The following is a 27,747-nucleotide window of genomic DNA, read 5'->3' as shown; positions in this document are numbered from 1 at the left end:
TAACCCTGTGACTGTAAACCTTGATTGGTTCTTCTCAAATCGAATCCTTTCATCCTTGCCTTACTCTGAATTTTTTCATCAAGTTAGGTTTAAATACGGCAAAAACCGTTTAAGCTGATCTTTCCACATGATCTTGACCTTTGATTTCTTGTTCTAAAAAAAAAGAAAAAAAAAAAAAAAAGGCTAACCCAGTGGCTTACCCTCAACCCCTCCACAAGGAGAGTTCAAATAAGAGTACAGATGAGTAAAACTGATCTTTTTTTGTGACGACCACTGATTATTCTAAAAATCAATTCCCTTCATTGTTGCCTTACCACCAGTCCCTCCACCATGTTCTGTCTAAATAGGATTAAGACTTATAGCTTGATCTTCTTATTGTTTGTGACCTTGACCACAGACTTATTGTTCTTAAAATATTGAGCCATCCCCTTGGGTGACCTTTAGTATTTATTCAAAGACTGGTTATACCAGGATCAAAACTGCTTGAGTTATACCGTTCAAACGCACAAACGCACAAAGTTTCAAACACAAACACACAAACACACACACACACACACACGCCATTAAAAAAAAAAATCACTCATCCTGCATCCAGTGGGTGCATGCGCTCTCGCCTTGCAAAATATTACACCCTCCTTGCTCCCAGAACACACGGGTGTAATGTAAACCAAATGTCACTTCTGAAATCCTCTAGTCAAATAAGAGAAAAACATAACCGATTAAATCCACTCATCATATTTAAACAAAATACTACTTATTAAATCACTCCTTAAAAACCTGTACAAGCAAAATACCAACATTTAAATCCGCCAATGAAATACAAGAGAAATTCCATGAACTGCATTACCTAATTATATACAAGCAAATACCATCACTTGCTCAAATCCACTCATTAGATTCAAAAATAATAACACTAACTGAATTTACTAAACAGATTCGAACAAAATCCAGGCAACTGATATTATTTCACTTATGCACTTTATTACGGTGACATCTTATAAAACATTCCTGCTGTTTGTACACTAGGTTATTCAGCTACGGAGTGACTTTCCAAGGGGGATGGGTTGGCTACAGTCTTCACTGGCTCCTTCCAAACCAGATGTCTTTCCTAAGTTGGATAAATCTCTGGCATCTGTATCTTACCAGCTTATTTCCATGTATGGTGCGTTTATAGTTTTTTATACATTATATTTAGAAACGATGCCATTTATTAATATATGCAAATAACACGCAATAGAATGCTAATATGTAAATGGTAAATAAATATGTGACTGTAGGGTCTCCAATCACATTATAGAAAGTACCACGTTCTATGGACTGTTGAATCATTATACCCTTTTAACTCTAATTTGATGTAAAATTGCCATCTTTCCATCTTGAATGCTGAGCTGTAGTGAGAGACTAACATTAGAAAATGGTGTTAGACACGAACAAGTACAACAGAAAGGATGTAGGACAGTAGCACTGTTTTATTCTGTATTTAAGAAACGGGAAATAGGCTGCAAAAGGACGAAAATCACTGTCTAAAACGAACGACCTACAGTGCCTAAATATGCATGGGGATGGTAAGGGTCTTTCTCGTACTGCACGTCGAGTTCCTCATACATACTGTGATTTTATGATGTGGAAATCTTAATGGATTTTCATCGCTGCATTGGGAAGAGACTAGTGGGTCACTGTGTCGTCATTCACGCTTTCTAAACTAACGACCATGCCTGTAGAGATAAGCTGGCACTGGTTCTGTCATTTGCTGAACTCAAATTGTACGTCCGATGAATTTTTATTTTCAACACTGTTTGGCGAGATGATAAGTTGGTGCCGTCAGTCAATATAATTAATTATTCTGTTACAATTTTCTTTTGCAAGTCTTTTACCAGAGACAAAAACTAAAAGTTATAAGTACCTCTCTTTATATTTAAGTTAGCAACTTCATATGGTTAATGGGCATTAAACAAATAAGGAAGAATAAATTAACCATTTTAGAAAGCCACATCCTTGCTGGGATCTTCTAAAAAATATAACCCATGAATTTCCTCTGACAGAAGGCAGAGTTCTGTGTGATATATCGATTGGCATTAAAAATATACACTCGTCTTATAGTTACGAAGAGGCCATAGCGCACTGGTTATAAAATAAAGTAACGTGGGTTAGCAGCTAGCAGCCATAGCGTTCCTTTGCTTTTTTGCTTACTAGTTTATAAGCGTACCACTGCACATTAATTGCAGTGGGGACTACTTTCTTGCTTAGAGTAAGTTTAGTAATCACATGGAGTAGTCTTTTTAACAGGTGAAGAGGAAGTAACCTCAGCAATCACGATTAGATGTGGGTTGCTGCCCTCTAGAAATCACTCCTCATTCCTTATTTTCATTTTCCTACATACATTAGTTCACAAACACCCACACTACCAATAACTAACTCTGACATAATTAATATAATTGCAATACCTCTATTACACACACATTTCACTTTGAAAAATCCGATAAGAGCCCCGTTAACCTCAGTCGTCAGTAAACACGCCGTAATTCGGCTATGGTATCTCCTCAGTCTCTTATTTCGGTGCCATAAGTTCGGTGATGAATCGCTGCATTAACGTTCTTATCTACGTTAGCTGGGTCGGAGTCGCTGATTACAGCAGCTTAGGTAAATCTGCTGCCTGAAATAGTTCTGTGTATCTGGGTCCTGAACTTCGAGAGTGTATTTCCGCGTTCCTCCACATCAATAAATTAGGTAATACTAACAAACAAATGTTATTTTCTCTCTCTCTCTCTCTCTCTCTCTCTCTCTTTCATAATAAATTCAGCACCAACTGTGTGTGTGTGTGTGTGTGTGTGTGTGTGTGTGTGTGTGTGTGTGTGTGTGTGTGTGTGTGTGTGTGTGTGTGTGTAATTCACCGGGTGGGTCAGGATCACTTGATGGTCGTGATCGTCAGCTTTTACCCTCCCGGAAGGGAGCTGAGAGCTCATATAGTCCGATCTAAGGGCAAGGCTGTGACCTTCACACACGCACACACTCTGTGTGTGTGTGTGTGTGTGTGTGTGTGTGTGTGTGTGTGTGTGTGTGTGTGTGTGTGTGTGTGTGTGTGTGTGTGTGTGTGTGTGTGTGTGTGTGTGTGTGTGTGTGTGTGTGTGTGTGTGTGTGTGTGTGTGTGTGTGTGTGTGTGTGTGTGTGTGTGTGTGTGTGTGTGTGTGTGTGTGTGTGTGTGTGTGTGTGTGTGTGTGTGTGTGTGTGTGTGTGTGTGTGTGTGTGTGTGTGTGTGTGTGTGTGTGTGTGTGTGTGTGTGTGTGTGTGTGTGTGTGTGTGTGTGTGTGTGTGTGTGTGTGTGTGTGTGTGTGTGTGTGTGTGTGTGTGTGTGTGTGTGTGTGTGTGTGTGTGTGTGTGTGTGTGTGTGTGTGTGTGTGTGTGTGTGTGTGTGTGTGTGTGTGTGTGTGTGTGTGTGTGTGTGTGTGTGTGTGTGTGTGTGTGTGTGTGTGTGTGTGTGTGTGTGTGTGTGTGTGTGTGTGTGTGTGTGTGTGTGTGTGTGTGTGTGTGTGTGTGTGTGTGTGTGTGTGTGTGTGTGTGTGTGTGTGTGTGTGTGTGTGTGTGTGTGTGTGTGTGTGTGTGTGTGTGTGTGTGTGTGTGTGTGTGTGTGTGTGTGTGTGTGTGTGTGTGTGTGTGTATTTATTTTCCCCAGGCATTCTCCAACAAAATACAAGAAGGACACACCAGTAAGAATAACAAAAACTAATAACAACAACAACAGAGGACACATCAAAAGGCAGAAAACCTACAAAAAGAACAACAACAAGATGGCTGTTACTGTGTTGACATTCGGGCTTTTCCTCGAACCCTGTGACGTCATTCTCTCTCTCTCTCTCTCTCTCTCTCTCTCTCTCTCTCCCCCCCTCCCCTTTCTGCAGCACCCACAGGGGTGGGTAAATATAGTGTTTGTCTCTAACTGTATCATTTCCTTCCACTTTCCTTCCTTTACTCACTCACTCTATGAGTTACTTTACTTTCGTGGAGAACGGGGTCAAGGCCTTATCGGAGGAGTGTTAGGAAACTGAAATTTTTCACAAAGTAGACCTCCTCCCGGGCCAGGTTTCAGAGAGGGTGACCCACCGCAAATCGTTGGGCACGGCCAATTTTTTACCTAGGAACACGAAATTTTACAGTGGTCCACCCGCGCCAGGTTATAAGCATGTTGGGACCCCTGAGTGCCGCCGGTGGTCTCGGCCAAAGTAGTTGTGCACAGCCAATGTTTTTAACCGAAGAACATGAAATTCAGCATACTGATAGATGTTCACCCCGGCTAGGTTTTGAGACGGGTGAAAACACTGAAGGCCGCCCCACAAGGGGGAGGGGGAGGCCTCCAGGGATCCCGACAAAGCCATTGTACCTGGCCACACATGGAACCCCAAAATTTTCACAATAATAGACATTTTGGCGATAGGTGGAGGCGATCACCATCCACTCACTCTATGTAGTGCCGCTTTGGGTATCTGCCCTTTCCTCTCTTCCTTTCTTCTTCTTCTGTCTTCCTTTCCTTCATTTTTTCCTCTTCCTTCTGCCTACGGGTGACTTTACACTCCCTCTTCTGTTTTTCTTTCCTCTTCCTTCTGCCCCTGGGTGACTCTACAGCGAGAAGACAAATGGTTTCCTGTACACCAGGAAACCATTTACTACGCTGGATGATAACCATATAACCAAATTATGGCGCTTGGTGGTTTACTGGGTAATTAAGACGTTCCAATTGGATTGAGCCTGTGTGGGGTCATATCTAAGGGGGGGGTTGTTGAAGTTTATTGCTCACATAATGCCACTCAGGGATATGTGAGGCTGGTCACTCTCATCTTAAATGTCAGGACCAACTTGCCTAGCCCAGGGCTCCTACGCTCCTTATGGGGCAACATAGAATTGGATGATGGATGGATGAATAGACATTTATCTCTGCTACGTTTTGGACAGGAGGGGACCCCCGATAACCACCCTTCACGGGCGGGGGGACAGTCCCAGGGAGGAAGACACCATATATTTTTTCTTAAGACCATGAAATTTTGCACAGTGGTAGATCTTTACTGGGGCACTGGGCCATTTTTTAGGTAGGGTAAGACTCCCAAAGGCCTCCCCTACGGGAAGGGATGCGACCCCCGTGGTCCTGGCTAAACTATTTATGCGTGTTCACGGTTTTTAACCTAGGAACACGATAATTTTACATACAGATAGATGTTCAGTCCGGTCACGTTTCGGGCAGAGTGGGACCCATGATTAACAACCCAGACGGGGGTGGGGGGCTGCTTCAGGGGAAAAACGCCATGGTTTCAACGTATGCATATGAATTTTTGCACAGTAATAGACTTTCATCCGGATCAGAGTTTACATAGGATGGGACCCCCGGGGTTCGCTACTGCGCCTCCTGCGTAAACGATTATTTTCTTCCCCCTTACATTATTGCGGGGATGGATGCGGCTATCAAAGGTGTTCTGTGCCTCGATTCTTTCTTTTCTCAAACACTTTGGCTATACCTTCAGCTTACAGCAATTACAGTAGCTTGACCCCTTATGATAAACCTGTTATGAGCCAGTAGTCCTCCTGTTACATATACTTCCTATGTACTCCATACCTCCTTCCTTCCTGCCTCTGTACCCCGTTCCTCCTCCTCCTCCTTCCCATACACCTCATATCCCCTTTCTCCTCTGGCCCTACATTTCATTCCCTCATTCCTCCTTACCCCTACACCTCATTCCCTCTTTTCTCCCTGCCCCTACACCTCATTCCCTCTTTTCTCCCTGCCCCTACACCTCATTCCCTCTTTTCTCCCTGCCTCTACACCTCATTCCCTCTTTTCTCCCTGCCTCTACACCTCATTCCCTGTTTCCTCCCTGCCTCTGCACCTCATCCTTTTCCCTTTCCCTGCCTATCTCCCTGTTTTTCACTTTACCTACTTGCCTCTCTCCTCCATTTCCAAACACCCTTCCTGCCTTCCCTATTTTCTCCCTCCCTGTCGCCCTTCTTCCTGTCCTGCCTACTTCCCTTCCTGCCTCTCCCAACCTTCCCATACCTTCCTCCTCCCTCCCTCCTCCTCGCCCTGCCTTTCTCCTTCTTGATCTCCTTTTTCTATCTCTACTTACCTCTCTCCTTTCCTGTCTCCCTTCCTACACACCTCCGTCCTTTCTCTCTCTCTCTCTCTCTCTCTCTCTCTCTCTTTTCCTTTTATTTTCTTTTATACCTGTTCTCTTCTAATTTTCGTCTTTTCTTCTCTCCCTTCCTCCCTCCATCAAACGTTCCCTTCATATGTACCCTCCTTCCTCTTTCTTCTCTTCCCTTCTTTGTCCTCATATTCCCTCCCTCCCCAGTCTTTTCCTTCCCTCCCTTCTCTCCCTCCCTCCTTCTCTCATTGCCTCCCTCCTTTCCTGCGTTCCTCTTGTCTTCTGCTCTTCCTTCCTTCTTTCTTCGTTTCCGTCCCCAAACTCCTCTCCTTTCACCATTCCTTTCTTCCCCTCCTTCTCTCCGCCCTCCTTCTTTCTCTCCTTCTCTCTGTATTTTTCCCCTTTCCCTCATCTCGTGCCCCCCTTCCTTTCTCCACTTCCTTCCCTCCTTATCTCCTACCCCTCTTCCTTTCCCCACTTCCTCCCCTCCTCTTCCTCCTTCCACTCAGTCAAACTAAAGAAGAGATGCATGACCTTGAAGTGAGGCTGCGCTCTCTCTTGCTACTGGGATGACTTAACACATTCTTCCTCCTTCCTCTTCCTCTTTATCCTCTCTCCTCTTCCTCTCTCTCTCTCCTTCTCCTCATTCTCTTTTCTCCCGTCTCTGTCTGCCCCTTTGCTAAGATGCCTTGACGCACTCTTCCTTTTTCTCTTCCTTCATTTACACTTCCTTCGTCCTTTCTTTCTTGTTACAGAGGAGACTGAATGCACTCTCTCACTTTCTCCTCCTCCTCCTCCTCTTAATCCTAATCCTTCACCTCCTCCTCATATCATTATTGTTGCCATGATTCAACACACATTTCTTCGAATTTTCTCCTCCTCCTCCTCCTTATTCTTCCTCATTAAATCTAACTATCTTCTCTCCCCTCCTTCCCCTACTTCTCCTCCTTTCCACAACTTTGTTTTTCTCTTTTCATTTCCTCATCGCTTGTTATTTCTTTCCTCTCGCTTCCTCCCTCTTCCTTCACCCACCTTTTTCTTCCCCTCCCCCTCCCCCTCCCCCTCCCCCTTCCCAAACACAAATATCAGTGTCAGGGTCAATGGTGGAATCACGTGAGGGGAGGGGGAGGAGAAGGGGGGAGAGCAGAGAGAAGGAGAGGGGAGGGGAGAGGTAAGAAAGAGGTGAGGTGAGGTGAGGGGAGGGGAGGGGAGGGGAGGGGAGGAGTGGGAAGGGAAGGGAAAGGGGAAGGAGAAGAGGGAGGGGAAGGAAAAGAGGGAGGGGAAGGAAAAGAGGGAGGGGAAGGAGAAGAGGGAGGGGAAGGAGAAGAGGGAGGGGAAGGGAGGCGTGAGAAGGGAAGGGAAAGGAGAAGGAGAAGAGGGAGGGGAGGGGGGATGGGAAGGGAAGGGGAAGGGGAAGAAATGATTCACTTGTTGGAATCTAAATATCGACTTCTTCTCACCCCTCCCCTACCTCTTCCCCCTTCCCTTCCCTTCCTCTCCTTCCTATCGCCTTCTCTTCCCCTTCTTCCCTCCTTTTCACCTTTCTTTCTTCTCCCCTCCCCTCGCTTCCTTCCTCTCTCTATTCGTCCCTTCCTCTCTCCCCTGTACCCCGGTATCACAACAGATGCTTGTGTTATGGGTGATGTTATTAATTTCTCTTTTACCATTCCTCTGTGTGTGTGTGTGTGTGTGTTGTGTGTTGTGTGTTGTGTGTTGTGTGTGTGTGTGTGTGTGTGTGTGTGTGTGTGTGTTGTGTGTTGTGTGTTGTGTGTTGTGTGTTGTGTGTTGTGTGTGTGTGTGTGTGTGTGTGTGTGTGCCACCTCTGGGTTAGTGCTACACCTAATTACTTCGCTAGTAAAATCAACTTACACAGTGTATGAAACAAGTATTGTTTTGCCTTGTAAATGTTGCTTTGTGTCAAAGCGCGTACCATTTAGTGTTCCCAGCACCACTTGGGATTGTTTGGTTGAATAAATTGCGTAAGTGATTGGCTTACGCTTCTGAAAGGGAAAATATTCTAACTCTGTTCTGTTTCTTTTTGTTCTTTTTACGATCGCTCGTTGTCACAGTCTCACGGCTTGACTTGTTAGCCGACCTGCCTGAAAATTATTGTGCGTCTACCTGAGTCTAGAATTTCAAGAAATCTTTCTGATTTTCGATATAGGTTTTTAAAATAGTTTCATAGTCTAAAAAATGAAAAAAAAAAAAAAAAGACAGTCATAAGTACCAGCAGATGGGCGGGGAACCACATGATGCCAAAACAGCCATCTCAGTAGGGAAAGTGTTTTACTCTGCTTCTGACGTGATTGCGGAACGGGACAACTTCAGTCTGGACGTGTTCTATTGTCTGGTTGTTCTGTAATGTTTTCATATGTTACAAATACAAGCAAATACAGTACTTGTACTGAATTTGCATATAAAAACAAAACTTAGAGCAATGTCATGCATTTCTTGGCAGATGATTCCTTTATTTATTTATTTTTTTTTTTTCTATGGTTGACTGAGTGATTTAGTCAGTGTTCTTTACAGCCACCTGAGAGGGGTTGACGAGAAGCATACACGTGGTGTTGCTGTGCACCCCGGGTGGAGTAGCTGTGCTATCTGCCAGGCTGCCCAATCTCATATTTCTCAGCATCTAGCCTTGAGAAGGTCCATGCTCCGACTCTGGTGAGCCAATGTTTATCACAAGGGGCACCAGATCCCAACACGGTGTATGGACTGTACTCTACCTGTAGGATGGTCCCACAGAAGCCGTTGCTTACATGTGGTCGACGGGCCTACTTGGACAGACAAATTGGTGTTAAGCAACAGAAACGACATCTGTCTCACGGGTACAACAAATTTCCAGATTTCAAAATAATGTCCGTGAAAGACTCATGAATGACTGGCATCTTTTCCGCAGCACCCTCGCAGAGTAATTTTTCTTAAATGCAAGGAAGAAAGAACCAAAAGCTAGGAGCCCGTAAACCGTTTCCAAGAACAAAAAAGCATTACAACAGAAAGCTAAATTCATGATCTGTTCATTTCGAGATGCCTGGACACACTGCCTTTGAAAGACTGGAGATTATAGGAAGTAGGAAATACAGACAGTGGGAGACAGTTCCAGAGATGATCTGTTGCATACATGAGAGACCGGGAGTAACGGTTAACTCTTGCATTAGAGAACTGAACAGAAAAGAAATGAGAGCTCGTTGTTAGACGGGTGCTATGTGCCCGTCGTAATGGTGGGGGGGATGCAAGCAGACAGTTCAGAGGAGCAGTGACCATTGAAGGAGCGATAGAAAAGAGAAAAAGATGCATCAGTCAGGCGAAGAGACCCAAGGTTGACGGAAGCTAGTACGAGGAGAGATAGTGAGACGAGAAGCCTTTGACTCCATCTTGTTGAGAAGAGCTGTATGTAGGGAGCGTCCCCACACATGAGAGTTGTACTCTACACAGGAGGGAACAAAATCCGTGTATAAAGTAAACAAATGTGCAGGAGTAAAGAAGGTACGGAGTCGGCTTAGCACACCTAATCTCTTGGAAGCATATTTTACAAATGTAATATGATCTTTCCAAGATAAACCCCGAGAGAATGAAACCCCAAGAATGTTTAATGATGATGTAGGGTTGAGCTGGATATTATTAAGCATTAGCAGGTACTCCTGTGGAAGATTTTGTCGGGTTGAGAGGTGTAAGAACTGTGTTTTTGATGCATTAAAAGCAACAGGATTACTTTTACCCCAGCCAGAGATATGAGTCAAGTCGGACATCAGGTGTGTCATAGCCTCATCCCTTGTTTGTTATAGTACAGAGGTCAGGAACCCTTAAAGCAAGAAGAGCCATTTAGCCTATTTTAAAGTTTCATAAAAATGTAGTACTCTCGGGGTCGCAATACAAAAAAATTCTCATAAACCGATATTACAGTACTTCTAAATCTAAACAAAGCATTACGGTGATATTGGCCGATCTACTTATATTCACAGTGCGAATCAAAATATAATAATGTGTTCTGTAATTTATTCAGTATGCTTTAATATAGTAGTATGATGCCTTCTTTCTGAAAGAATAAGTGATTATGAAACTCCTGGAGCCGCAAAAGTGTCCTAAAAGAGCAGCAGGTTGCCGACCTCTGTTACAGTAACTGCTGAAATGGACGCTGCGGGAAGCAAATGGATAGGTGAAGGGTGGAATCATCAGCATACAAGTGGATAGAGTTAGATGTACAGCTTAGAAGGTTATTGATGAATAGAAGGAAGAGAGCTAGTGATAGGACAGAGCCCTGAGCAACACCACTGTTGACAGATCTAGGATAAGAACGGTGACCGTCTACAACAGTACCTATAGAATGACCAGAAGGGAAGCTAGATATGAAGGTACAGGTAGAAGGATAGAAACCGTAAGAGGGCAGTTTGGAAATTAAAGATTTATGCCAGACTCGATCGAAAGCCTTTGAGATGTCAAGTGCAATGGCAAATCTTTCGCCAAAGTCCCAAAAGGAGGATGACCTGGAATGAAAGTTAGTTGAGAAGATCGCCAGTGGAGGATCCCTGACGGAACCCATACTGACGATAAGAAAGAAAGATGTAATAGGAAAAATGTGTCTTATTTTTTTTTTTTTTTAGACTCGAAAACATCTGAGATACAGGAGGCTAAAGCAATTGGGCGATCGTTAAAGGGTTGGGAATGGTCACTCTTCTTTGGGAAAGGCTGAATGACAGCAAACTTCTTGCAACAAGGAAAGGTACAAGCTGATAGACAAAGGCGAAAGAGTTTACCTAGGCAGGGTGTAAGCACAGATGCACAGTTCTTGAGGACAACGGGAGGGACTCCATCAGGCCCATTTGCCTTATTAGTATTGAGGCCTGTGATGGCAGAAAATTCATCAAATGAAGACATTTTAACGTTAGCCAAGGGAAAGTCAGAGGGGGAAATGATGGAGGAACACCACTGGAATCGTCTAAGGTGGAACTGGAGGAGAAAGTTCTAGCGATGAGTTGTGCTTTATCTATCTATCTATCTATATACCTAGGCTGCTTCCCCCAAGGAAAGGGAGGTAGCCGAGACAGGACGACACACTCTCCATTTACTCATCCATTTAAACACATTCATTCACATCTTAGCCCCAAAGGGGAGAACGGACAGATCCTCACCGCACCACACCGCACAAGGGTCAACTGCGCAATGCAATCAGTGACATCCGCAGCAGGGCCCAACAGCAGAACTGGTTTACCCCTGCCACATCATAACATACCCATCCCCTTACCCGCACCTGACCTGACGAGCTGATCAGACCAAATGCGGGAGAATATCCCCTCAGGGCTGCGTCATCACTTATTTATTCACAGTTTCTCTCCATTTATTTCTGTCATGCACAGCCACTCTTCCTTGCTCAACAGACATTCCTCTCGCATCCAGCGCTCTCTTCACACTATCCATCCATCCTATTCGTGGTCTTCCTCTCAGCCTTACACCTCTCACATCAGATCTAGTTATCTTTTTCACCAATCGCTCATTATCCATTCTCTCCATATGCCCAAACCATCGCAACACCCTCTGCTCAACTCTACCAGCCATCTCCTGAACAACTCCAGTTCTCCTTCGCACTTCATCATTTCGCACCCGATCCATACGCGTCACTCCACACATACTCCTCAGACACCTCATCTCCATTACATTCAAACTTTTCCTCTCTGCTACACCCATATTCCATGTTTCAGCCCCATATAATGCAGTCGGTACCACAACACCCTCATACAGCCTTCTCTTTACATCCATTCTAAGCTAACGACATTTAAACACTTTTTTCATTCCTCCCAGCACCTTTCCTACTTCATTTATTCTAAATATCACTTCTGCATCTATTCTTCCATCCACAGCAACATGTGACCCTAGATATTTAAAACAATCTACCTCCTCAAGCAACTCACCATTCAAAACTATATTCATCCCCCTACCATCTATCAACCTCGTACACTTCATCACTTTACTCTTATTCTCATTTACTTTCAAATTCCTCCTTTCACACACCCTTCCAAACTCCTCTACCAACTGTCTCAATCTCTCCTCTGAATCGGTCACCAGTGCAGTATCATCTGCAAACAGCAGCTGCTTCAGATTCCAATCTCCACCATCAACATTTGCCAGACTCAGATCACCTAAAACTCTTGCATTCACCTCCCTTACAACACCATCCATGTAAATATTAAACAACCAAGGTGACATCACACATCCCTGTCGCAGCCCCACTCTCACGGGAAACCAATCACTCACAGCATTTCCCACTCTTACACATGCTCTACTATTTACATAAAAACTTTTCACCCCTTTTAGTAACCTACCATCAAGTCCATACAATCTTAAAACAGTCCACAAAGCCTCCCTATCAATTCTATCATACGCTTTCTCTAAATCCATAAATGCCCAAAACACATCCTTGCCTTTCGCTAAATACTTTTCACACACTTGTCTCACAGCAAACACCTGATCAACGCATCCCCTCCCTCTCCTAAAGCCACACTGCTCATCACTAATCACTCCCTCTGTACCCTCTCTAACTCTCATAATTAACACTCTACCATACACCTTACCTACAACACTCAACAGACTTATACCCCTAAAGATAGTACATTCATACTTATCACCCTTGCCTTTATACAACGGGACCACACAAGCACTTGCCCAGTCAATTGGCACCATACCTTTCTCAAAGCACACATTCAACAATCTTACTAACCAGTCAACAATAGTCACTCCACCACCCTTCAGGCATTCCACACCACACCCATCCATACCTGCAGCTTTCCCTGTTTTCATCTCCTTTACTGCCTTCTCCACTTCCTCCTTCGTGATCAAGGAGTCATTCAACTCTCCCAACACATTTATTCCTTGCACCCTTCCATCCGCCACAATCTCAGCCACCCTTTCCTCCTCTACATTTAATAATCTTTCAAAATACTCTGCCCATCTCTTCCTTACTGCATCCATCTCAGTTAACATCACTCCATCCTCTGCTTTTACTCGTTCTTCCTTCCCAGACTCTCCCTTTCGCACCCTTTTCACCTCCTTCCAAAACATTTTCTTATTCTGTTGAAAATTCTCTGTCAGCCGCCTACCCCACCTCTCATCTGCTGCCACTTTAGCATCACGCACAGCCCTTCTCGCTCTATTCCTCTTTTCCTTATACCTTTCATATGACATCTCATCCTTCCTCTGCAGCCACACTTCATATGCACGTCTCTTCTCGGCCACAGCCATACTTACTTCCTCGCACCACCATTCACTTCCTTTTCTTACACCACCACCCACACGTCTCACACCACACCTCTTCTGCATGCCCCACCACAGCACTCTTAAACAACTGCCATTCCTCCTCCACGCTGCCATTTTCCCGATCTTTCACTGCGTTCCACTCATCTTTCAATTTCTCCTGATACTCTATCTTTTTCTCTCTTTTATCCAACTCAATCACTTTCAAAACCTCCCTGCCACACCTAACCCTCCTAGCTCTCACCCATCTCTTACCTACTCTTAACTTTCCCTCCACCAGGTAGTGGTCAGACATACCTCCACCCTCCCCTCTTAGAACTCTCACATCCAACAATCTTCCTATTACATCCCTAGACACAACCACATAGTCCATCAAAGCTCTATCAACAACCCTTCCACCCTCCTGTCTCACCCATGTATACTTATAAATATCTTTCTTCTCAAACAGCGTATTCCCAATCACCATCTCTCGCTCAACACACATCGCTATCATTCGTTCCCCATTTTCATTTCTTCCAGGCACACCGTGCATACCAACTACGCCTTCAACTGCTACATTTCCCACTCTAGCATTCAGATCTCCCATCATTACCACATTCACATTCGCTCCAAAACTCTGCAGACACTCATCAACATCTTTCCAGAAAGACTCCCTCTCTTGTTCATCCCTTTCACTACCAGGCCCATATGCACTCACAAACACCCACAACTCACGTTCAAATTTCGCTTTCACCCACATCAGTCTCGATGACACCTCCTTCCATTCAATCACACACTGCTGTACTTCCGGACTCACTAACAAGGCCACACCTTCTCTTGCCCTTCCTCTATCAACACCTGACAATCTTCCATTCACACTTCCAAACATAGATTCCCCCTTCCCTTTCATCTTCGTTTCACTCAAAGCTAACACATCCAACTTTCTTCTCACAAACATTCTCCCAATCTCCTCCCTTTTAGCCTCAATCGTACTACATCCACGCACATTCATAGACCCAATCTTCAGGGTACGGGGATAACTCCATCCCCCATCCCTTTCTATGGCCTGTCTCTTTTTAGGAACTAAAAAACAGAGGAGGGGGTCCCTAGTCCCCTCACCCCGCCCCTTTTAGTCGCCTTTTACGACACGCAGGGAATACGGTGGCAGTATTCTTCCTAACACAACCTGGCCGCAGAGTAGTAGTACCACCCCATAATGCGGCCAGGTTGTGTCCCCCCCGCCACAGAGCCATCAGAGTGGAAATGATGAGGGAAGGATGATGAGATAAAGTTATTAGAAAGGTTTTTGGCATGGTACCAGAAGGAGCGGGAAGAATTCTCGTTGGAGGGTTCAGAGCATTTAGTACGATTGAAATGATGCTTTGCAGAGAGAAGAACACTCGTACTACGCACGATTCCGGGCAGAAACATAAAAGAGATGAGATTCAGGACTGGGTTGGCTCCGATGTCTTTTGCAGGCCGCCTTTTTGTTGTGGACAGCACTAGAACAAGCGTGAGTAAATCAAAGTTTTTTTTTGTTTTTTTTGCATTAGTCATTTGGATACGAGAAAGGAACGTATGTTTCCATGCCCAAAGAATAACCTACATAATGCGCAAGGCACATTCAGATGGCTGTCGGCCATGGAAGCAATAATCATTCCAGGGAAAATCAAACAAGCACTGTCTGAAGGCTTCCCAGTCAGCAGCTCACCGTCGTTTCTTTAGAGGGTCCACAGGCCGTACTGTAGCAATAGGACATGTTAAGGTAATAATGTTGTGAACGAAGGAGCCCAACTTAGAGAATAGATTAACAGCGTATGCAGAAGTATTAGTTCATGTATACTGTAAGTCTCCCCAAGTTCTCACATTCTGAACGTCTTTAGGTAATGTGTTCTTGTTTTTTTTTTCTCTTATGTTCGTGAATTTCTCACGTTAACATGCCTTCAGAAAGTCAAAGTCACCACTTGTTTGCCATTAATGTCTATATATATATACATACACACACACACACACACACACACACACACACAGGTATACATATTCCATAAACAAGTTCAGGTTTTTGTAGCATAGTTCACAACGGTAGTGCTTCGTTTCCTCTTTCCATCTCCCTCTCTTCCTCTTTTCTTTCTCTTTTTCGTCCTTTCTCTACCTCTCCATCTCCTTACATTTCTCTCGACTTCCTGTTTTCTTTGTCCCACCTCTCCCCCCCACTCCCTTCACTACCCACGTCCCCCTCTTCTCCCTACTCCCCTCGCGGTGACTCACTCTGACTCACACCCAGACCTTCTAACAGAGAGAGAGAGAGAGAGAGAGAGAGAGAGAGAGATTGTAATATAAATATATCACTCTACTTTTCTGTTTGTCTGCCTATTTCATACAGCTTGACTGCAGTGGGTACTGTGTTGAAAATTTACCCTGTACAGTATACATATTTGTGTTTAACTTTGCTTTTTCTGAATCGTTCTTGCCCCATCCGTATGGTGGGAAAAAGGGTAGTGATGATGAAGACGACGACGACGACGACGACGACGATGATGATGATGATGATGATGATGATAATGATGATGATGACGATGTTGATGTCTTTCAAAACACTTATCAGTATACTGACATCAGCTCTTTAACTGCACCTGCTCATTAACTACATCCCTGCCAAGGACGCATCAAGGTATGTCCTCCAGTTTATATCCAAATTTCTTCTTTTCTGAGGAAAATTCAAACGTTCGAAAGGTTAATCGAGAAATATTCGACCTTTGGACGACTAACATTTCCTTCAGCATAAACATGAACGTAAACATCTTGTTGTAGCCTGAGATAAATAAATGAATAAGTCTTTACATGGTGACTAGGTTAATATAAGGCATGCCAATGAATGGCATGAATAAAGGATAATTATGATTCAGCACGTCAATGAATAACAAGAATAAAGGATAATACGCTTCACTAGTTTGACAACAACATGCCCCCTTTCCTCCTCTTCTCCCTTCTCCCTATCCTTCATGCCTAACTCTTCTCCTTCCTCCCAACTTAATTCTTCTCTTTTTTCTTCCTTCTCTTTCTTCCTCTCTTCCCTTCCCCATCCCTCCTCCTTCTATCCTTACTCTTTCCTTACTCGTCTTTTCCAACCCCTCCTCTTCCGTCCTCCCTTCTTACTTCTCTCCTTTCCCTCCATTCCTCTTCCTCTTTTTTCTTTGATTTCCCTTTCCTCCCTTGAACTGTTTTTTCCCTCGTTCCCTCCTCTGACCCCGCCTCCTTTCCACAGCTTCTTCCTGTCCCTTCACTCCCGTCCCTTCCTTGCTTTCACTCTTACTCCAGTCTTGTCCCTTCCCGTTTGTCCCCTCCTTTCCCTGTTCTCCTACCCTCCCATTTCAAATTTCCCTTCCTCCTCTCCCTTTCTTGCACCTTCCCTTCTCCTCCTCCTTTCTTTCCTCTCTTTCCTTCCTCACTCCTCCCTTCCCTCTATTCTTATTTCTTTTTTCTCATTTCCTTCCCTCTCCTTTCCCTCCATTCCCCACTTCCCTTTCCAGGTAGCTTCTCCTCCTTACTTGTCCTTCCTTATCCTCTCTTCCATGCTTTGCCCTTCCCCTCCTCTCCCCTACTCTCCCCTTCTCTATTTCCACTCCCTGCTCTTACCTTTCTCTCCCTTTCCCTTCCCTCTTCTTTTTTCCACTTCTTCCTCTTTCTGCCCGTCTCCTTCTCCTCTTTAGTTCCCCTCGTCTCTCCTTATCTTGCTCTCCCCTCCCTTCCTCTCATCATTCTCTTCATTCCTCTCGCCTCTCTTCCCTTCCTCACCCCTTCTCTTTTCTGCTTTCTCTCCAGCCACATCTCCATTCTTCTCCTGTTCAGCCCTTCTCCTAGCCCGAGCTTTCAATGTTGACCCAGACATGAACATTTGTGATGGAGGAAGAGGAAGAGAAAGACGAGGAGGAAGAGGAGGACAAGGTGGAAGAAGACGACAAGGAGGAAGAAGACGACGAGGAGGAAGGGGAAGACGATGAGTGCACAGGTAGTGTAGATATAAAAAAAAATCTACTGGCCTATAATGAGGTTATGTGTTACAAAAAAAAAAAAGTTAACTCTACTACGTTCTATCCACCTTGTGTGAGAATGGGACGGAAGTAAAAGGAAGATGAAGCGGAAAGGAAGGGGAAGACGAGGAAGAGAAGGAGATGACGAAAAACCCAATAAGTGAACATGAGGAGAAAAAGGGCAGAGGAAAAGTAAGAAACGATGGATTGAAAAAAAAAAAAAGGAACAAGGAAATTAACAAAAGTCGGAGAGTATACAGCCCACCACGACACCACCACCGTAAGAAGCGATCATTTCACAACGAACACCTTTCTCTTTGTTGCTGTTGCCTAACTATTTTACACTTACAACCTCCATATTTACGTCATTCCAGTTCACGCCAGACTGATCTACTCCTGCTACCGCCAGCCTAATCTACTCCTGCAACCGCCAGCCTAATCTACTCCTGCAACCGCCAGCCTAATCTACTCCTGCTACCGCCAGCCTAATCTACTCCTGCTACCGCCAGCCTAATCTACTCCTGCTACCGCCAGCCTAATCTACTCCTGCTACCGCCAGCCTAATCTACTCCTGCTACCGCCAGCCTAATCTACTCCTGCTACCGCCAACCTAATCTACTCCTGCTACCGCCAGCCTATTCTACTCCTGCTACCGCCAGCCTAATCTACTCCTGCTACCGCCAGCCTAATCTACTCCTGCTACCGCCAGCCTAATCTACTCCTGCTACCGCCAGCCTAATCTACTCCTGCTACCGCCAGCCTAATCTACTCCTGCTACCGCCAGCCTAATCTACTCCTGCTACCGCCAGCCTAATCTACTCCTGCTACCGCCAGCCTAATCTACTCCTGCTACCGCCAGCCAAATCTACTCCTGCTACCGCCAGACTAATCTACTCCTTCTAACGCCAGTCTGTTTGAGTCTTGCCAATGCCAAATGTAATACTGCTGATACCGCGAGGAGAGCATATTCCTTCTACTGCCTGATTTATCTTGTTTTTAACACACTATTCTATTTTTTTTTTTTTTTTTTTGTAGTGAAGGTAATTATACTTCAGACGCATTGACCACGAGATGTCTGCCTTACCCTAACTATAAAATTGTCTGGAGGTAGCAAGAAAGAATAAAATGGTGAACATCGTGGTGAAGGTGTGAATGGAGACTGCTTTTAACCTCGCCACCACCAGACGTGTCCATTCACCGCTTCAGTCCCCTTCAGCACGAGGAAGTAGTTCATATTGTATTCTATCTCAAAAACTGTCTTGTCAGCTTGGGAGAGACATTTTAAACTTAAGGGGTTAGAGACAGCCTTCATTAGCCTTTACAACAAGACAGGAAATTTCCAAGCTATAAAAAATGACAAGTATCAAGAATGAAACCAAAATGACGCACAGTACTTCGGTGCAAATTGATTATTGGACTAATGAATGTGGTGATCCGCGTCCCGACGAAAGTGTGAGTTATTTGTAGGAAGGACAACATAAGAAGGCAGCACAAACGTCCTGGGTCAGTGGGTCGTCCAACAAAAACTTTCTTATCATAAATGTTTCTTACGTTCATTTGTGAATCCGGTGCTTGATTTGTTATGCTGAGAGAGAGAGAGAGAGAGAGAGAGAGAGAGAGGAATAATCCCCCGAGCTAGACCTTATTAGATCATATAGCCCTGCTAGGGTGAGGGGAGAGCGCTATCCCTCCCGGCACGGCAGACACCAGGGAGGGGGGCGAACTCTCGACCTCACGGTCTCGAACCCGACACCCTACTACTGAGCTACGGCGCTCCCCAGAGAGAGAGAGAGAGAGAGAGAGAGAGAAAGAGAGAGACGAGAGAGAGAGAGAAAGAGAGAGACGAGAGAGAAAGAGAGAGAGAGAGAGAGAGAGAGAGAGAGAGAGAGAGAGAGAGAGAGAGAGAGAGAGAGAGAGACGAGAGAGAGAGAGAGACGAGAGAGAGAGAGAGAGAGAGAGAGAGAGAGAGAGAGAGACGAGAGAGAGAGACGAGAGAGAGAGACGAGAGAGAGAGAGAGAGAGAGAGAGAGAGAGAGAGAGAGAGAGGTGGTTACTACGACGACGACGACGATGATGATGATGATGACAGAAGTCTTTGGATTCCTTCCTTTCTGCTCCTACGTGCCTATCCATCTGCTCACGCACAATACACGATTCATATCCCTTCACTCATTACCAAAAATTCATCTGTTCGCCTTTTACTGACATCCATTATTCATCACCCAGTCCTGTATTGTCCTATCAGGAACGCATGGACCCAGGGTTACATTGTATAGGCTAGATATTTATTCCAAGGTTGACTAGTCACTCGTCCTTAAGGGATATAATATTGGTAGAACTAACAATCTTCAACGAATTCCTGGACTTGAATCCGTATGGACCACATCCATTTGGAGCTGCTTAACCCACTAGGCCACCAGAATCCCATTTAATAATTAGCTGGGTTGAATGATGAATTCCTGGAGTACAGGAAACCACTTGGCCTGTCACTCAGTAAATTGTTACAAGTGAGATGAATGTAGGCATGCCCACCTAACTCAATCGCATATGGTTATTACAACTGTCCGTTCATTCACGTGCTTATACCACATACTCATTCACAATTTCTAATTACATCTGTTCTTTCGGAAATGTTACTACGTACATTCATTCACACCAAGTGCTGGAGAGAAACACCCTCACTTGTTGGCACCAATATTGCCGGCCGGCTCCTCTGACGTGTTATACTAACGTTCCTCAAGTCACACCTTATCCCTCGAAAAGAAGATAAGGGACCGCAAACATGGGTGACTTCAGCCAGTACTCCTTGGTTTCATGTTTCAGATGAGTCTGGGGTCACAAGAACAATAAATATGCATACCTTACCTATTTATTCATTCATATCTGTCATTACATATATTAAACTCACACTTAATGTAGCATGTATTGTCACACCTGATTATTGTACACATTCATTAATATCTAGTTATCATACATTCATTCACATCTTCTTAATACACATTCATTCACACTTATTTATTCATTCACAGGAAGGGAGTGAATGAACACCGGTATATGAATGAACTAATCCTGAGTGAAAGGTTAAGGGGTGAGAATGCCTACACTAACACTAACAAGCATACACACACGTACACACACACAAACAAGGAAGTGATGCTTACACACTTGCACACGCACAGGCGCAAGCATAATAATGACACCCACACATACACACCCACACCACATCCCTCCTCCTCCCACACACAAACGTGTCACTTACACTCAGAGAATTACACGACCAAGACATTTACACACGCACACATACATACATATACAAACAGACGCGCATCACACACACACACACACACACACACACACACACACACACACACACACACAGGTACGTCACTCAATACATAACTTTTAATCTCCATGCCATCCGAAAAATACAAACATAATAGCCTTGACTACCGGCATCTAATTAAAATGTGATAAAAGAATTAACAACGGCATTGAAAAGGTGGCAGTGACGCTAATTAGCTGCGTGGGAATCTGTTGCTTGTGGACGGATTTTACCGTTGTTGACGTTTTACTGTTGCTGCTTGTCTTGCTGCTGCTCCTGTTGTTGTTGTTGTTTTATAAACTACGAGTACATAAAAAAATACATAGAACAACTACTGCCTTTTATGTAGGCGACTTCAATAATCAAGAAAAAAAAAAACTAACGTTATGTATAGTAACACACACACACAAATAAAGCTGCTTATAGTTAACCTTGCTTAATCTAACTTACTCTCAGCTAAATCTATCTGAACTCTAACCTCAACTAAGTCAGTCTAACTGAACTTAACATCTTCAATAAAACCTCACAGTCAAATTTCATTCAGTAATTCCTGTATTCCAGTTGACGCCAGACGATTTTATAAAGCTGAGAGTTGATCATAGAAACCTGGATGTTAGCCTTCCCCTCGATGGTGTATTTTCATCTCACTGGGGCTACCATTGGACGAGTATATTCACTATGGAAAGGACCCCGTAACGGTGAAGAAGTTAATGAAGGGTGTACTCTCTTCTTGTAGTTGCAGTGGTCTCCTTGACCTGAAGAATAACGTTTGAAGATAGGCAATAACCATTCAAAAAGATGTCCTCGCTGTGAAGAGGTTAATATACCTCTTGACAATGTGAAGAAATGGAAAAATATGCTTATCCTTCCATCTTATCCTTATTCTTCAGTCCTTAGTCCTTCCTTCCTTCCTTCTGCACTTCCTAATCACCTTTCCTGATTCTCTTTCTCTTTATCATAATTTTCTACATTCTCTCTCTCTCTCTCTCTCTCCCTCCCTTCCAAACTTTCCCTCCTATCTCCCCTCCCGTCTTCCTCCTTCCCCTCCTGCTCTAACCCCCTACATTCATTCCACCCCTTCTACCTCCCACCTACGACCCTATCCCTCTCTCAAATCTCCTCTTCTGTATCTCCTCCCATCTTCTTTTCCTCCCACTTTCCCTTCCTTTCCTCGCTTGCTACTTCCCTTCTCTTTTTCCCTTCCCTCCTACCTCTTCTCCTCCCTTGTTCGCCCCTGCCTCCCCTACCTCTTCTTTCCCTCTTAGTCCTCTCTCTTTCCCCTTACCTACCGCCCCTTCTTCCTCCCCTCCACTCCTATTTCTTCTCCCCTCTTTCTCCTTTCCGCTCCTACCTCTCCTCCCCTCCTCAAAGATGAACAAAGGAGTACAAAAGAATGCAAACGGCGACAGACCTATTCGTCCTATCGAGGCTGTTTATTATAAAGAAACTATCCCGTTCGTTAAAGACCAGGATAGTCCTCTTCCTTCCCTTCCCTCTTACCTCCTCTTCTACATCCTTTCAGTTCTACCGACACTCTTACATACACCCCCCGCCCACTTCTTCCCCTACTACATACCCTTTCCTCTTCAAACCCGCTTTCCTACCTCTCCTCCATTCCAGACCCACATGCTCCACTTTCTTCACTCCACCTGCCTCTCCCCCTCTCATCTGTGTCCCCAGCACATAGTTCAACATCAGATTAGATAAGTATTAACACACTCTTGAACAATGGACACACTCAGGATTATATTAGGGCTATTCACGGATCATTTTATGCATAAGAGTTAATTCCCGGGCAGGTAAAGGATTTAAAATTGCTTCCATTAGCCCCTCGCTGCTAGAACTTTGCTCTGCTGAACCAAATCGTTTTGTGATAACCTAAATAAATTCCTTCTGCTTTCATATGGTAAATACTTGGGCTCGTTACGACTTACCCTGCTGAATAATACTGTCTGCCATTAGTTGGAACAGACTACTAGTCTCGACTCTGAGGTGGTGGTTGAGTGATTAGAGCGAAAGTTTCTTGTCTGAATTGAGGAGAGTTCGATCCCACACTAGGTTAGACAACAGTCTGATGAACTGAAATTAGTTAAAACAGACTTTCTGATTTTCCAGACGACCTACCAACATGTCATAAAAATATCCCCTTTAATACCAGTGCAACAGTCCTTAATCGAACATGTATTCAAATGGGGATGGTAGGTAATGGTGCCGAAGTGGTGAGATGTAAAGATGTGTGGCACGTCGGAGTACAGTCGGGTCTTAGGAAAGAGACTGTGAAGTTAGGCCCAAAGTAAGACACCTAGAAATAAAAGACTGTTAATCATCACTAGAGAATACTTTATTGTTCTCTTAGGCTAAATTAATGTTTAAGATTGCTTGTATATTCGCTCACTTTCACAAATACAGTAGAGCTACCAAACACTGCCATAAAATTAGAGTGACTTAAAGTGAAAATGTACTAAAAAAAAAAATTCTGTGCTAACAGTTAACTGTTATTGTGACTTTATCGTAAAAATGAGTTAGGATTTTTTATAAATTCGAACCCAGTTATCAAACCATTCCTGGTCGAAACATATAGTTTTCTGTTCCAGGTAACACCAGTCATTCAGTGCGGCTGAGTGAATCATAGCAGTCAGAGAAAAAATACCACCATTATCCGTTGTAGGATTCTATTCCAGCTTATTCCAGCAGATTTCATTCAGCTGCGAGTGTGTCACAGGAGCCTCAGAGTTAAGCAGGTTTTTGATGATAATGGCTGCACCATCTCTACGATTAAAGTAACCCCTTCAGTACGGTGACGTCCATTTGGAACTTATTCTTGCTTTTCTTTAGGTTAGGAGAGTTTTCTGTTGGTGAAGGGATTAACCGACTGAATCGGGTGAGGTAATTTATATTGGTTAATCATTGTATTATCATTCTTTTTTGCTATCAGCTTAAAAAAAACTCTTAGTAGTGAAGGAGTTAATGAAGGCTAACCCGTATTTAAACCTTCTCTTAAAAAATAATAAAAAAAAACTCACCTAATCTTAATAATGTGCCTCATATTATTAAGAATGAAACACCAAACTACGCGAGCATTACTGATCACACTTTTTACTTCATTTAAAACTTTAAGAAAAGGTGGCATAACAACATCTAGCTTTGGAGTACCCCCGGGGAAGGTGATATTAATGCCCCCACCATCAGCTTCCCACTCTTTGACAACCAAATGAGGTGTCCTGAACCTTTGCCTGACACACTTTCTGTTCATTTCTGCAACATTCACAGTCTTTCCTCCAAAATCCTGTGTGATGAACAACACCTCTCCCCCTCTGAACCTCACTTTCTATTCATTACAGAGACAACTATCTGAGGCTAATGAAGACAAGCCACTCTCTGTATCTTCGTACTTTCTCTGTATCTGTTTCAGTGCTAAATGTGGCTGTTGCATGATTGTGTGCAAAAACCTAACTTGCTCTCGAGTTCCTGATCTTGAATGTTCTAAACTCTCTACACTATGGTTTTGGTTCTCCTGTCATCCTCTGACGAAATAAACCTGTCCTGCTTATCATTGCCCTAATTCTACTGACTACAATATATTTTTACTATTTTACTTCAAGAGTGGACAGCCTTTCTTATCTGAAATCTCAGTACCAGGTAATTTTAATGTTCACTACCATCTTTGACTCTTATCTCCATTCACTGGCCCCCTTGGTGAACAAGCCTAAATCTTTTCTGTTTTTAATGACCTAGAGCAGCTTGTTCAGCGCCTAGGCATGTCCCTTATCACCTTGGGGAGAGTTGCAGCATGTCTGACCTTTCTCCATGCAACTAAAACATCTACTTACCCTGTCAATACTTATTCTCCACTAGGCTTCTCCAATCACGGTCTCGTATCAGAAACCTATTCTGTCACTCCAGTAAAGTGTGTAGACTCTCCCAAGAAGCAGTGTCTTTCACATTTTCGCACTGCAAATTATGATGTTCTCAGGCATCATCATCTCTCGTCTCACTGACTCCCTTCATCCTCCTCACTTCACCAAACTGTTGCAGTTTCATCTCTTTATTGTCATCATTTTAATAGTCATTGCCCTTCTGAACTGTCTGTTTGCATTCCTTCTCCTCGACACTGGGCGCATAGCACACGTCTGGCAGTACATTTTCATCCCCTTTCTGTCCAGCAGTCTAATGCAAGAGTTAACCAAAATTCTGTCATTTATCCGTACAACAGGTCAGTTCTAGAACTGTCTTTCCCAGTTTGTATTTCCCCTCTGTTTATGTCCCTCAGAAATTTATGTAGGCATCTTATAATTAAAAGTGCTTGAACATGATTCTCTTGTTCACTTTTTAAATGCTGACTAGCGTCGAATCATCTGAATATCTCACTGATTGCATATAAGCGACCGTGTTGTATCTAGGTGAGGAAATGAGTTATAGAGTTAGTTTTTTTTTAACACAGTTTTGATCCGATTTAAACCAAACTTGGTGAGAGGGTTGAGCGTCAGCCAAGGGGTTGACCCATTGTTTTTGAGAACAGGTTAAAGGTCAAGGTCACATGGCAAGATCAACTTAAAGGCAAGAACGAAGGAAGTTGAATTTCAGAACAGTCAAAGGTCGAGGTCAGAGGGCAAGCTCAGAATCTGACTTACGTGTGCCTGTGTGAACAAAATAACTAAAACAGTTTTGATATGATTTGGACCAAACTTCGTGGAACGGTTGAGGTTCAGCCAATATGTTAACCTGTTTTTATGGAACATCCATCCTTCATCCAATCCTATGGCGCCCCATGAGGAGCGTAGGAACCGGGGGCTAGGCAAGTTGGCCCTGACATTTAAGATAAGTGACCAGCCTCACTCATTCCCGAGTGGCATTACGTGAGCAATAAACCCCAACCATCCCTTGGATATAAACATTGGTCAAAGTTCACGGTCACATGGCAAGGTCAACTTCAACAGCTTTTGTTCGATTTAGACCAAACTTTCTGAAAAGGTTCGGAGCAGCCAAGAATGAAGAGGTTCAAATTTGACAACAACCCGTCAAAAGTCAAGGCAGCAGGATATAGTCAATGTTCGATCAGTTTGTGTTGTTGTGTACTAATATTTATTTAATGTCTGTCAGCTTCTGTGGTACTTGCCTGTATTAGTTCTTAGAAAGACAACGTTTTGCGGGCCTCATGCCTTTTGTTCTTTTTTTCTTTGAATAAAAAACGATGTCACCGTATTCAGGAGATAATGAGAGACATAGGTATACCATAAGCTGCGAAAAGCCTCTCAGAGTGACAAAAAACTGTTTGCAAATAACACAAATCAAAATCAACTCAAAGCACTGAAGCGTTTAATATACTGTGTAGCATTCAGAAGCAGTCGTACCCTGGCTGACACCCTTAGCCTCTTCAGCCCGGCGCCGAATTTTAAAACCCGTTTTTCTTATAATCATTCGATTAAACTAAACATAGGAAACAGTTTTCAAACTGGAAGGGTTAAATGTAGTCCACTAACCCTTTCAGTATTAGACAGCATTCGTACGCTGAATAAACTCGTGTGGTTGCAGCAAGAATTAGGTGAAATAGTATGGAATTGTGAAGAGGACACACATAATCAACTTTCTTATGGTTTCAGAAAAGCACAAATAGATGTACATGTGTAGTAATATAAAATAATATAGCTGAGAATACAGTGTTAATAAATCTCCTATCAGTGTTGGTAGACACCCTATTCAGGGATGACGCCGGCACTCCCATAAGCCTTTAAAAAAATAAAATCCTTCATAACTCCCAAACATGGAGGTATTAAATTTTTCTAGAGCATCTACTCCACCCTTAATCATTATGCTTCTCTAGACGTGAATGATCTCCTAAACTAGCTAACACATAACGCTAACAAGCTAAAATGCAATCGAAAATCAATTCCGCTTTCTCCATATTCTTCTTCTTTATCCCTCTAGCTCAAAAACTGCAAAGCCTATCATGGTTTTTTCACAGAGGGGTTTCATTCTGTACTGGGTTGGAAGAACAGTAAATATTTCCCGGAAAAGGTCAAGGGTACTAGGCCAAGAACTGGCCAACTTTTACCGTTTTAATCTGATTTAGACAAAACTTGGTAGCTGGGTAGAGGGTGAGCGAAGGGTGTAGTATTTAAATCTGTGGAACAATCAGTCAAAATTTCAGGCCACTGGACAGTCAAACTTTTGGCCCTTTAACTCCAAACATTCTTACATTGTTCAATTTTGAGGCCAATAGGACAGAAGTCAAGGTCATAGGGCATGGCCAACTTAAACACTTTTGATCCAGTTTGAACCAAACTTCATGGAGATTCATGGTCACGCAAGGATGAAGTATTTCAAGTTTGAGCATAATTGGTTAAAGGTCAAGGTCACAGATCTATGTAAAAAATTCGGACATAGACCAAGCCCAGGCGTGGGTGTGTGCTGTCAGTGTTCATTCTTATTTTCTCCAGAAAATTTAATTCATCCAAAGAAAGACTTGTCTAACTTGAGCAGGTTAGTCAGAGCCTTCACTAGTTCCTTTGCTACTACAACACTTTTAAGCTGAAAAAATTACAAAAACCTTTGACACTGTCTTACACGGCATTATAAAAACAATTAAAACAAACAGGAAAAAGTAATAAACTGTATGAACACATTTTTTCACCTCTAGTACGTGCCACTATGGGGTAGCATACGTGCACCCGAAATATATCATGATATTAGTATAATTATTAGCCAACCATGCAGTGCACAAAAGTATTAAAAAAAAAGATGTAGGGATGGGATTCCCGGTACATGAAGTTTTGCTTCCTCGATCTTGTTCCGACAGTTTTTTGTGCACTGCCATTCGTACATCTTCATATATTTTACAATTTTTTTTTTTTCTAATACATGTAGCACCTAGAATACGAACCTCAAATTTTTATACCTTAGGCTGAGGTGGATGGGAGGAGGAGAGGGAGACCAAGAACGATGTGAAGATAATAGCGAAAATGTGTTGCAAGGTTGTGGATGAGTTGCAGGGATGGTTAAATGCCGGGAGATAATTTTGTGGTAGCCTTCCGTCACAGGATGT

Source organism: Coenobita brevimanus, chromosome 13, assembly GCF_032717465.1.
Source record: "Coenobita brevimanus isolate Jiangsu-jjx chromosome 13, ASM3271746v2, whole genome shotgun sequence".
NCBI classification, from domain to species: Eukaryota; Metazoa; Arthropoda; class Malacostraca; order Decapoda; family Coenobitidae; genus Coenobita; species Coenobita brevimanus.
The sequence above is the reverse complement of the archived record's forward strand: the minus strand, read 5'-3'. Positions refer to the sequence as shown.